The sequence below is a fragment of the Eptesicus fuscus genome, chromosome 7 (genome assembly GCF_027574615.1).
Source record: "Eptesicus fuscus isolate TK198812 chromosome 7, DD_ASM_mEF_20220401, whole genome shotgun sequence".
NCBI lineage: Eukaryota > Metazoa > Chordata > Mammalia > Chiroptera > Vespertilionidae > Eptesicus > Eptesicus fuscus.
In genome coordinates this window covers 18,108,441-18,118,020 of record NC_072479.1, presented here as the reverse complement: position 1 = coordinate 18,118,020, position 9,580 = coordinate 18,108,441, and the positions used below count along the sequence as shown (strand labels likewise).

The window sequence follows — 9,580 nt, the reverse complement described above, 5'->3', positions numbered from 1 at the left end:
TCCCCCTCACCTCTGCCTGAAACATAAGGGAGGTGGTGTTTTTTTTTGTTGTTGTTGTTTTAAAATATATTTTTATTGACTTCAGAGTGGGAGAGGGAGAGAGAGATATAAATATCAAGGATGAGAGAGAATCATTGATGGCTGCCTCCTGCACGCCCCCTACTGGGGATCGAGCCCACAACCCAGGCATGTTCCCTTGGCCAGAATTGAACCCTGGGTCCTTCAGTCCACAGGCCGACGCTCTATCCACGGAGCCAAACCGGCTAGGGCCATGAGGGAGTTTTTGTTAGATCCTCATCTTGAGAATCAGGTAGGGTTCCTGAATCTAAAGCCCATGAAATTGCACCCCCAGGAGTTTCTCGCTCTCAAGCAAATCCACACTGAGCCTCCAACAATTCATCAAAATTATCATTTAAGTGTTCCTACCATTTTATGGCAGCAGCAGCTTCCTCTCTCGGTAAACAGATGGAGGGTGTGATTTCTCTGTATTCACCTGTCGCTCCAGATTTTAGGGTGGTGCTTTGCCGTAGGACATCAATTTTCTGATGAGTCTAAGAAAAGTCACTTATTTTCAGTTTGTTCAGCTTTTATCATATGAGGATGGAAGTGATGAATGTTATAAGCTCTTTACATGTCATATCTGAAACTGGAATTCCTTCTTTTTTTTTTACTTTTAATCTCTTTGTTTCTTTGAATCTAAGCTGCTTTTTTTTTGTCAACAGCATATAATTTGGTCTTGCTCTGTTTTATTCGGAATGACAATCTGTGCCTTTCAAGTTTTGAACAAAAAGGGGCCACATACTAAACCTGACAAGCTCAGGGAGACATGCATGTCAGGCCTTACATACTCAGAGACTGAAAGTAACCACATAGGATGATCTGAAATTAAAACTTCCTAACTGGCGCTTGAACCTGTCTCAGCTTCTCACCTTCCTTCTTGGACAACATGAGCTTTAGCACTTGCTCCAGCTTCTCCACAAACTACTGGACCCTGGGCTCCGTGCAGTCGTCCAGCAGCAGCACGGCCAGCCAGCATCTACGCATGCTCTGGAGGCTTGGGCTCCAGATCTCTGTGCCCCACTCTACCAGTGTTCAGGGCAGCTGGGAATCTGGGGGCGGAACTGGCCATGCACCAGCCTGTGGAGAGTGACACCAACGGGCTCTGAAAGGTCACTGATAACACCAGTGTCACTCAGTTACAGCTGGAGACAGAGATCGAGGCTCTCAAGGAGCAGCTGCTCTTCTTGAAGAACCATGAAGAGGAAGCAAATTGACAACTCTGGATTGACTGTGGAGTTGGATGCCCCGGAATCTCAGGACGTCAGCAAGATCATGGCAGACATCTGGGCCCAGGATGACATGCTGGCTCAGAAGAACCGAGAGGAGCTGGACAAGTACTGGTCCCAGTAGATTGAGGAGAGCACCATAGTGGTCACCTCGCAGACCGCTGAGATAGGAGCTGCTAAGATGACACTCACGGAGCTGAGACATAGGGTCCTGTCCTTGGAGATCGGCCTGGACTCAATGAGAAATCTAAAAGACAGTTTGGAGAACAGCCTGAGGGAGGTGGAGACGTGCTATGTCAGAAGGGCAGTGCCAGGTCCAGGAGTAAGAGGCCCGGCTGATTATTAGCATCCAGCTGGAGGCTGAGAACACCACCTATCTCTGCCTGCTGGAAGAAGGGGAAGACTTCAATCTTGGTGATGCCCTCTACAACAGCCACTCCATACAATCCATCCAAAAGACCACCAACTGCAGGATTGTGGACAGCAAAGTGATGTCTGAGGTCAACTACACCAAAGTTCTGAGGGATTAAGGGCAGCAGAAGTGGGGCACCCTGTTGGGGGAGTGGGGGCAAGAGGCCAATAAAAGTTCAGAGATCATTGAAAAAAACAACACAACTTCCTAATTAAAGGTCAGTCATGGTGGGTAGTCCTGTCCTAGGTCAGTATCTTCCTTGACAAAGACAGTCTTTACCTGAACTTTTGCATCTAGAATAACATACCTTTGGAATATCAGAGTAATCCCCTTTGTCAGATCCCTTAGGGCACAATCTCTTACGAGAACCCCTCATTGTTATCTTGTTCTCCAGCATACCATCTCTCTGTAAATGTTAATTGTTAACAATGTAAAAGAAATATGTGCCTATCCATTTTACTTTTTATCCAATCCCAGAGATTCCCCTGCTTTGCTTTCTCCCACCTCCCTAATCTATCACCAATGAATTTTTATGTAATCCCTCTATGTCTTCCCCTTTGATTCTGATGTATAAAATAAGTGGTAAAACTGCCATTTTCCAGAGCATTTTTTTCAATCCATTGAGATTTTGCTTCCCAGCAATTGTCATCAGTTTGGCTCAAATAAACATAAAAATTCTCTACAGGTCTGGACATTTCTTACATTGACAAAGTGGAATGTTTAGTTATAATCCTCTATCCAATTCCAAAGTGTGGGATTTCCCCCCACATCACCAAGCAATTCTCTAACACCAACTGGGTGTCCTACAATTCAATTCAGTTCTGACAATTCTGTGTACCCAGAGATAGCATCAGGGTAAGTGCTCCAGCCCACAAGACTGCCTTCACTTCAGATGCCAATCACACATCTAGGTTGTCACCTGTGCTTCTGACTGACTGGCTGAAAATCAGAGGTTCCCAGGACACCACCCTTGGGTTCAATTAATTTGCTAGAGCAGTTCACAGAACCCAGGAAACATATTTACTCACTAGATGACCAGCTTATTACAAAGACTATTAGAGGATACAAATCAACAAATATGTAGGGCAAAGTCCAGAACAAAGGAACTTCTGTACTTGTGGAGTTTGGGGCCTGGTGTGGTGGCATGAACCTGGAAGTTCAACATGTGGGATTCCCTCCCCTTCTTTTTTTTTTGAAGCATCATTACATAGGCATGATTGATTAAATCATTGCCTATTGATGATTAATTCAATCTCCAGCCCCTCCATCCTTCCCAGAAATGAGGAGATAGGACTGAAAGTTCTAAACCTCTAATCACGGTTGGTTCCCCTGGCCACCAGCTCCCCCATCTTTAGGGGATTTACAAAAGCCACCTCATTGACATAAACCCAGATGTGGTGGAAAGAATAACAAGACACCCATTTCACCTTTATGGCTGTGAAGCAATTTCAAGAACTGAGGACAAGAGACCAAATTATATAACAAAAGATGCTCCAATTGCTCTGATTGCTTAGGAAATTGCAAGGGTTTTGGGAAATGTGAGTCAGGAATCCTAGACAAAGGCCAAATAAAATTTAATTATAAATCACAATATCAGAATAGTCCATTTATATTTAGTGTAGTTACTGATATGTATGCTTGGATTTACATATGCTCTTTTGCTATGTATTTTCTATGTTTCCCTCTTTTTAATTCTTCTTCCCTCTTCTTTTTCTTGTGTTAAATAAAAATTTCTAATGTGTCATTTTAATTCCTCTGTTTATTTTGCTGTTATATTTTTTAGTTATTTTCTTATTGATTGCTCTAGGTATTACAATATGCATATCAATTTATCACAGTTTAATTCAGAATACTATTAAATTAATTCTAGAAACTTGCCCAGCCAGTATGGCTCAGTTGGTTGAGCATCATCCCATACACCAGGAGGTCCCAGGTTTGATTCAGCCGATTGATGTTTCTCTCTCGTTGATATTTTTATCTCTCTCTCCATTTCCCTTCCTCTTTCTGAAATAAGTAAAACATATTTAAAAAAGTAGAAACTTGGTTGCAATATATTTTCTTTTCTTCTTCCCTCCTTTGTTCCATTATTATGATATCTATTTCTACATATACTATATACTCAACAATACAGTGTTATAATTTTTGCTTTATATAATTTGTCTTTTAACAAAGTTAGGAGAAAAAAATGAGAAAATATAGAGTCTTTTATATTTACACACATATTTGCCATTTCTGGAACTCTTCATTCTTACTCTGGATTTGTGTATTATCAGATATGACTTTCCTTTCAGCTTAAAGGACTTCCTTTAGTATTCCATATAGGGTATGTTTGCTAGCAAAATATTGCTTTGTTTTTTGATTATCTGGGAATATCTTTACTCTAGCTTTATTTGTGAAGGATTGTTTTGCTGGATATAGAATTCCAGTTGACAAATCTTTTTCACTACTTTGACTATGTTGTTCCACTGCCTCATGGCCTCCATTGTTTCGAGATTGATTCATTTGTATAATTTCCATATTTTTATTGAGATTTTTAAATTTGTTGAATCATTGTTGTCATACTTTCCTTAAATTTTTGAGTATAGTGTTTTTTAGTTCCCTAAACATATATCTAATAACTACTTTAAAGACTTAGTCTGATAAACCCAAAATCTTAGGGACACAGAGATAGTTTCTATTGGCTGTTTTATTTTCCTTCTGAATGTTGTCCTACTTTCTTGTTGCTTTGCCTATCTTATCATTTCTTTGCTGAAAACTGGATATTTTACATAGTGAATTTTAGCAACTATGTATTCTAATTCCCCCCTGAGGGTTAATTGTTGTTTTGTGTGTTTGTTTAATAATTTGCCTAGACTAAACTCATAAACTCTACCTTCTCTGAAATGTGCATCCACAAATGTTTCTGCTGTTTTGTTTTTCTTACTTTTTGTTCTTAAGCCTTGCTTCCTATAGTCACCCCTGTGTCTGCCTAGATTAGTGTTCAGCCTGGCCAGAGGTTGTGTTCATATACTTTGAGCCAGGAAGGCCTCCACTATCTGCTGATAGATCTGGGAGTGAGTCGAGGAGCACATTCAAATGTCAAGCTTTGGTTTTTAAGTTTGCCCAGGCTTCTATTTTCCAATGAGCCCTTTGTATGTGTAGGTAGGCTCCACTGCCCAGGGATATGTGGGTGGCTTGGGCTGCTGCTCTCTCTGCAGCACATACACACATTTTAGTCATCCCATGAAATGTGGCCAATGTGGCACCGTTGGTTTGGCATTGTCCTGTGTACCAAAAGATTGCCGGTTCAATTCCCAGTCAGGGCACATGCCCGGGTTATAGGCTCTCAATCCCCGGTAAAAGGAGTGCAGGATGCAGCGGATCGATGTTCTGCTCTCACATTGATGACTCTGTCTCTCTCTCTCTTTCTCACTAAAAATCAATAAAAATATTTAAAATAAATGTGCAGAGTATATCCATCTTCCCATGGCTGCTTCACCCCCTCAATTCCCTGTTAAGTTTCCAGATAGTCCAAGTTCATTGTTTGCTCTGTAAATTCAGGCTAGCAGAGCTGCTGGTCTTCTGTCCACTTGCTTCTGAGATCATCATTTAAACTGATGCTGCTCCAAATTAAGTCAGAATACCTTACCAGTGACAAAAGGCCACTGGCTTTTGTGCGTGTGAGTGTGTTTGCTGCTAGTTTGTGCTCAGTGCCCTGATTGAACTAGCAAACAACAGAGTGCTGGGTTGGGGACAGCTCCAGGCAAACATGCCACATGCTGGTGCTATTTAAAAGTCAATAGTTTACATGAACAAACACTTCTCAGTATGTTGCATGTCTCCAATCAATTTCCAGAGAGCTGAAATGGTTGTTTTTGAAGGTTTTGACCAAGCATTATAGTTGCCTTTTGAAAAAACAAAACAAAAATGGTTTATCAACCTCTTAACACTCTCATGCTAGAAATTACTCTGTGAGCATCTGGTTTTTATAGCCTCCTTCTCAAGCCTGGAGAAGTGATATGCAAGGTAGGTAAGAGCTCTGGATAGAAAGCTTTCTAGTCTGGATTTTGCTACTGACTAGCTCTTGTCTGTTGCCATTTCCTTAGCAGAAAAAAAAAAATGGGGCTTGGATAGGGTGATTTCTACAGCTCCTTCCATTTTGAAAATGCTAAATTTCTAATAGAATTCAGAATTCAGCTAATAAATTTACACAGTAGACCTGAACAGATGAATTGCTTTTATCCTTTCTATAATCTTTATGCTAAGAGTGTGTCTATCTAAGATGAAGCAATGGTCCTTTGACTCCAGTAGAATAGGAATGTGTGGTTTCTTCTCCTCTCCTCTCCCCTCCCCTCCCCTCCCCTCCCCTCCTCTTCCCTCCCCTCCCCTCCCCTCCTCTCCTCTCCCCTCCTCTCCTCTCCTCTCCTCTCCTCTCCTCTCCTCTCCTCTCCTCTCCTCTCCTCTCCTCTTCTCTCCTCCTAGCCTCTCTCCCTCCTAGCCTCTTTTTTCCCTCCTAGCCTCTCTCCCTCTCTCTTTCTCATCCTAACATAGTGGGCCCTGACTTAACACTAGGTACTGTACAAAATGTTTTTTACCTGAATGAGCTCATTTACTTCTCACAACAACCTCATGAGGTAGGTCCTGTCCTTAACTATATTTTACAGATAAGTGTGAGAAAGAAGAAAAATTCCCCTTTCCCTCCTCTGATTCTTCTGGCTAGCCAAATAGTCAAATCAATGAGACAGATTGACAAGAGAAACTCAAATTCAATTTTGTGGGCACAGAAACCCCATATATATGAGAGAGTCAGAGACCCTGCATGCATGAGAGATTGTAAGACAGAAAGGAAAAGTGTGGTATATATGCTATTCTGAGCTAGGGATGAGATAAGGCACCTTAGGGCTTCAGAAAGTCATTGAAGGGAGAACATATGTTCAGTAATTAGTAATTTGCCCTGCCCTATAGATAGGTCAAAGAAGGTTATCTCCGATAACCTCTTAGTATGGGCAAGGCCCCTAATTCAAATTCTTCTAGATAGTTAAAGGGGTGGTGGTGGGGGTAGTGGTGGTAGAAGTTTTTCTTGAGCCTGCAGGATCTCAGTTGTTTTGAGCTCAGAATAATCTGCATGTTACTGAGGCACATCTTGGGTGGTTGAGCCACTACATAAGAAAACTGAAGATCAGAGAAACTTCCTGGTTTGGTCAAAGCTAAATAGTTAGTTGGTCTAATTCCCTTCCATTCAACAATACCAACTCCACAAATGAACTGGGTAGAGGCAGCATGTGAACATGTCTCTAAGAGAAGTATCTGGGAGTTGGGAGTTGAGAGGAAGCAGCTCAGAGGTGTGAGTGAGGTCTTCCTGCGGGAGGCAGTATCAGAGTCAGATCTCATCCTAGACCGTTGGAAAGAGACAGCAGGGAGGTCCGTTCAGACAGCAAGACGTTGTTGCTAGAAAGTCAATGTGGGGCTCTTTACAGCCTACTTATGGGTGAGCAGAGAGAGGCAAGCTTGGAGGGGGTTTTGGAGGCCAACCTGAAGATTTTGGCTTTTATTCAGAAAACATGGAAGGGTTGTCCATGGCAGTTTTTTCTGTGTAGGGAAGGGACACTACTAGAGCCATGCTTTGCATATGTCATATCTGGCAGTAATGTGGAGGGAGGGTGCATTGGGTGGAGCAGAGACAAAAAAAATAGAAGGGCAAGGCAGGAGTCCAGAGAGAGCTGATGAAGCCTGAGCTAAGTTGATGAATCAGGAAGGCAGACGATGGGAGGCAAGAGGCACTACAGAAAAAGCCACAGGACTTAGGATGATTTCACAGGCTTTTGAATCAGTAGCAAAATTCCAGTATAATTCTGATATTTTATTTCTACTTAATTAGCTATTTTCTAACCTCTGGATTGTTTGTCCTAAAAATAATGTTAAGCAGTTGTTTCTTTGATTATTTTTATTTTCTAATGGGCCAAGAAATGGCCCATTTAAATAGGTCATTTAACTTTTACCTTATCAACTTCCAAATTGTCAGCTAGTATAATTTTTGTTCTCTAAAATCTATTTTTGGTTGAGAGCAAACACAAGATTAGAAAAACCAAAAGATTTTTCCTTTACCAAAACAAAGCATCTTCCAAAAATGGTGACGTTTCTTGACAAATTTTTGATGGTGGAAGAAAATATGGAGCCATCCTATAATGTGACAGGCAGCAGCTTGCCTTCGTCCTCACCACTCTCAGGAGCAGGTTGGGTCCCCCTAACTCAAGACCTGAACACTTTTTTTTGGCTTATAATGCCCTCTGTTTTTCTTTTCTATGTTTCTTGTTTCCTTATTTATTACATTAATAGCCAGGGTACTGTGGTTGGGTCTTGTGTATATGTGATTACATGCCTGAGGAAGCAAAATTATGAGGAAACTGTTTCTCAAACATTTTATAAATAGGAAAATAGTAGATACAAAACATTAATTTAATCATTCCCAGAGGAGCTAACTTCACCTCTATTTTTCTGTACTTTTAGGGCAACACATAACTCATTGGAGGACCTTTACTTTTCTTTTTTTTTTTTTTTTTTTTTTAGCAAAAGTCATGATAAGGCTTCTACTGTCCTTTAAGAGACATGTTTGATTATATGATGCTTTTTTTCCTCTGCTCTATAAACATGGGATTCAGAGATTTGTGATTGAAAACACAATAAATATCCCATACAAGGCGGCATCTGGTACTCAGTCTCTCAGAGACCACCTGCAGAGAGGTGGGGATGGAATGAAATCTTGCATTCAAGGCCAGGAGTAGTCACATCACTACACCTATCGCCTTGGGCTATAGTCACCTCATCTGAATACATGGGATTGGCTCTACAACTTGCAGTCTCTTCCAACTCCGTTAACTCTATGACTGCATCTGAATGACCAAGTCCATTCTTGCTGGGAGCGACAGTAGGTCATTGCTCTGCCTTGTCCTGCTTCTGAAGGACTCCATAGAGGAAGTACATGGTTTCCTAAATACCCTCAAGGAAGCCTTATTTTTCAATAACAGCTATGAGCCTATAATCAGCCCCTGTAATCTCATTAAAAGAATGCTTCCTTCCCATCCAAGCCCAACACATTCAAGAAGGAGAAAGACAACAAGTGTGGATACAGGGCGATCTCCCTCTGCAGTCGGCCTGCTCTGGTAGAGCGGCCAGCCCTCTAGCCCTCGGGCTGTTTGATTTGGCCTTTGCTGGTGAGGCTCTGGGAGGTGGGGCAGAGGCTGCCATCTGGACAGAGCCTGGGAGAGTCAATATTGAAAAGCCTGTTTGTTGTTCTTTTTGGCCTCCACCTGTTGGAAACTCTGCAATCGGAGCCACTCAGAAAGGAAGAAGGGACAGCAGAGGAATTCCTGTACTGGATCAGTGAATGTTTTCAGTGTTCCTTTGGGGATAACCCAAGAGAAACTGGCCTTTAATTATAGTTGAGAGCAGCATGTGGGCAGGAAAACAGTCAGAAATGGTGCCGTGAAACTTAAAGGGGACTCAGGAAGCACATCTCCTGCAAGCATCTCTGGGCCCTCCAAGCCCACTTGCTAACTCTCCCCTATTGGGTGGCCCCCACTCTCCACCACAAAGGAGCCAGCAACTCACAGCACGAGTGTCTAAGTGCCACCCACCCCAATGGTCCACCCAGATGCTCCAACTATTACCTATTTTCCTGTGTCACGGAGAAAACAGGGCCGGTCATCTAGGACGTCCATCCACTTTCCTCCCTTGCTCGCTCCTCATGTTCACCCATCTGTATCTTCCTCCTCCTGTTTTGGAGACTTGGGGGCTTCCCTCTTGTGCTCTTCAGGTCCTCTTGCCGATTCTTGAACCAGAGCCTTAGACCCTACTCACTCCCCATCCCTTCTCTCTTCATCAGATTCTTGACCTCAATCTACAA

The 9,580-nt window shown here is 42.3% G+C and overlaps 1 pseudogene; it reads left to right on the top strand.

Annotated features, from left to right (window-relative positions):
- Window positions 1-946: 946 nt before the first annotated feature.
- On the top strand, window positions 947-1,819 carry LOC103288113 (keratin, type I cytoskeletal 18-like; annotated as a pseudogene).
- Window positions 1,820-9,580: the final 7,761 nt, after the last annotated feature.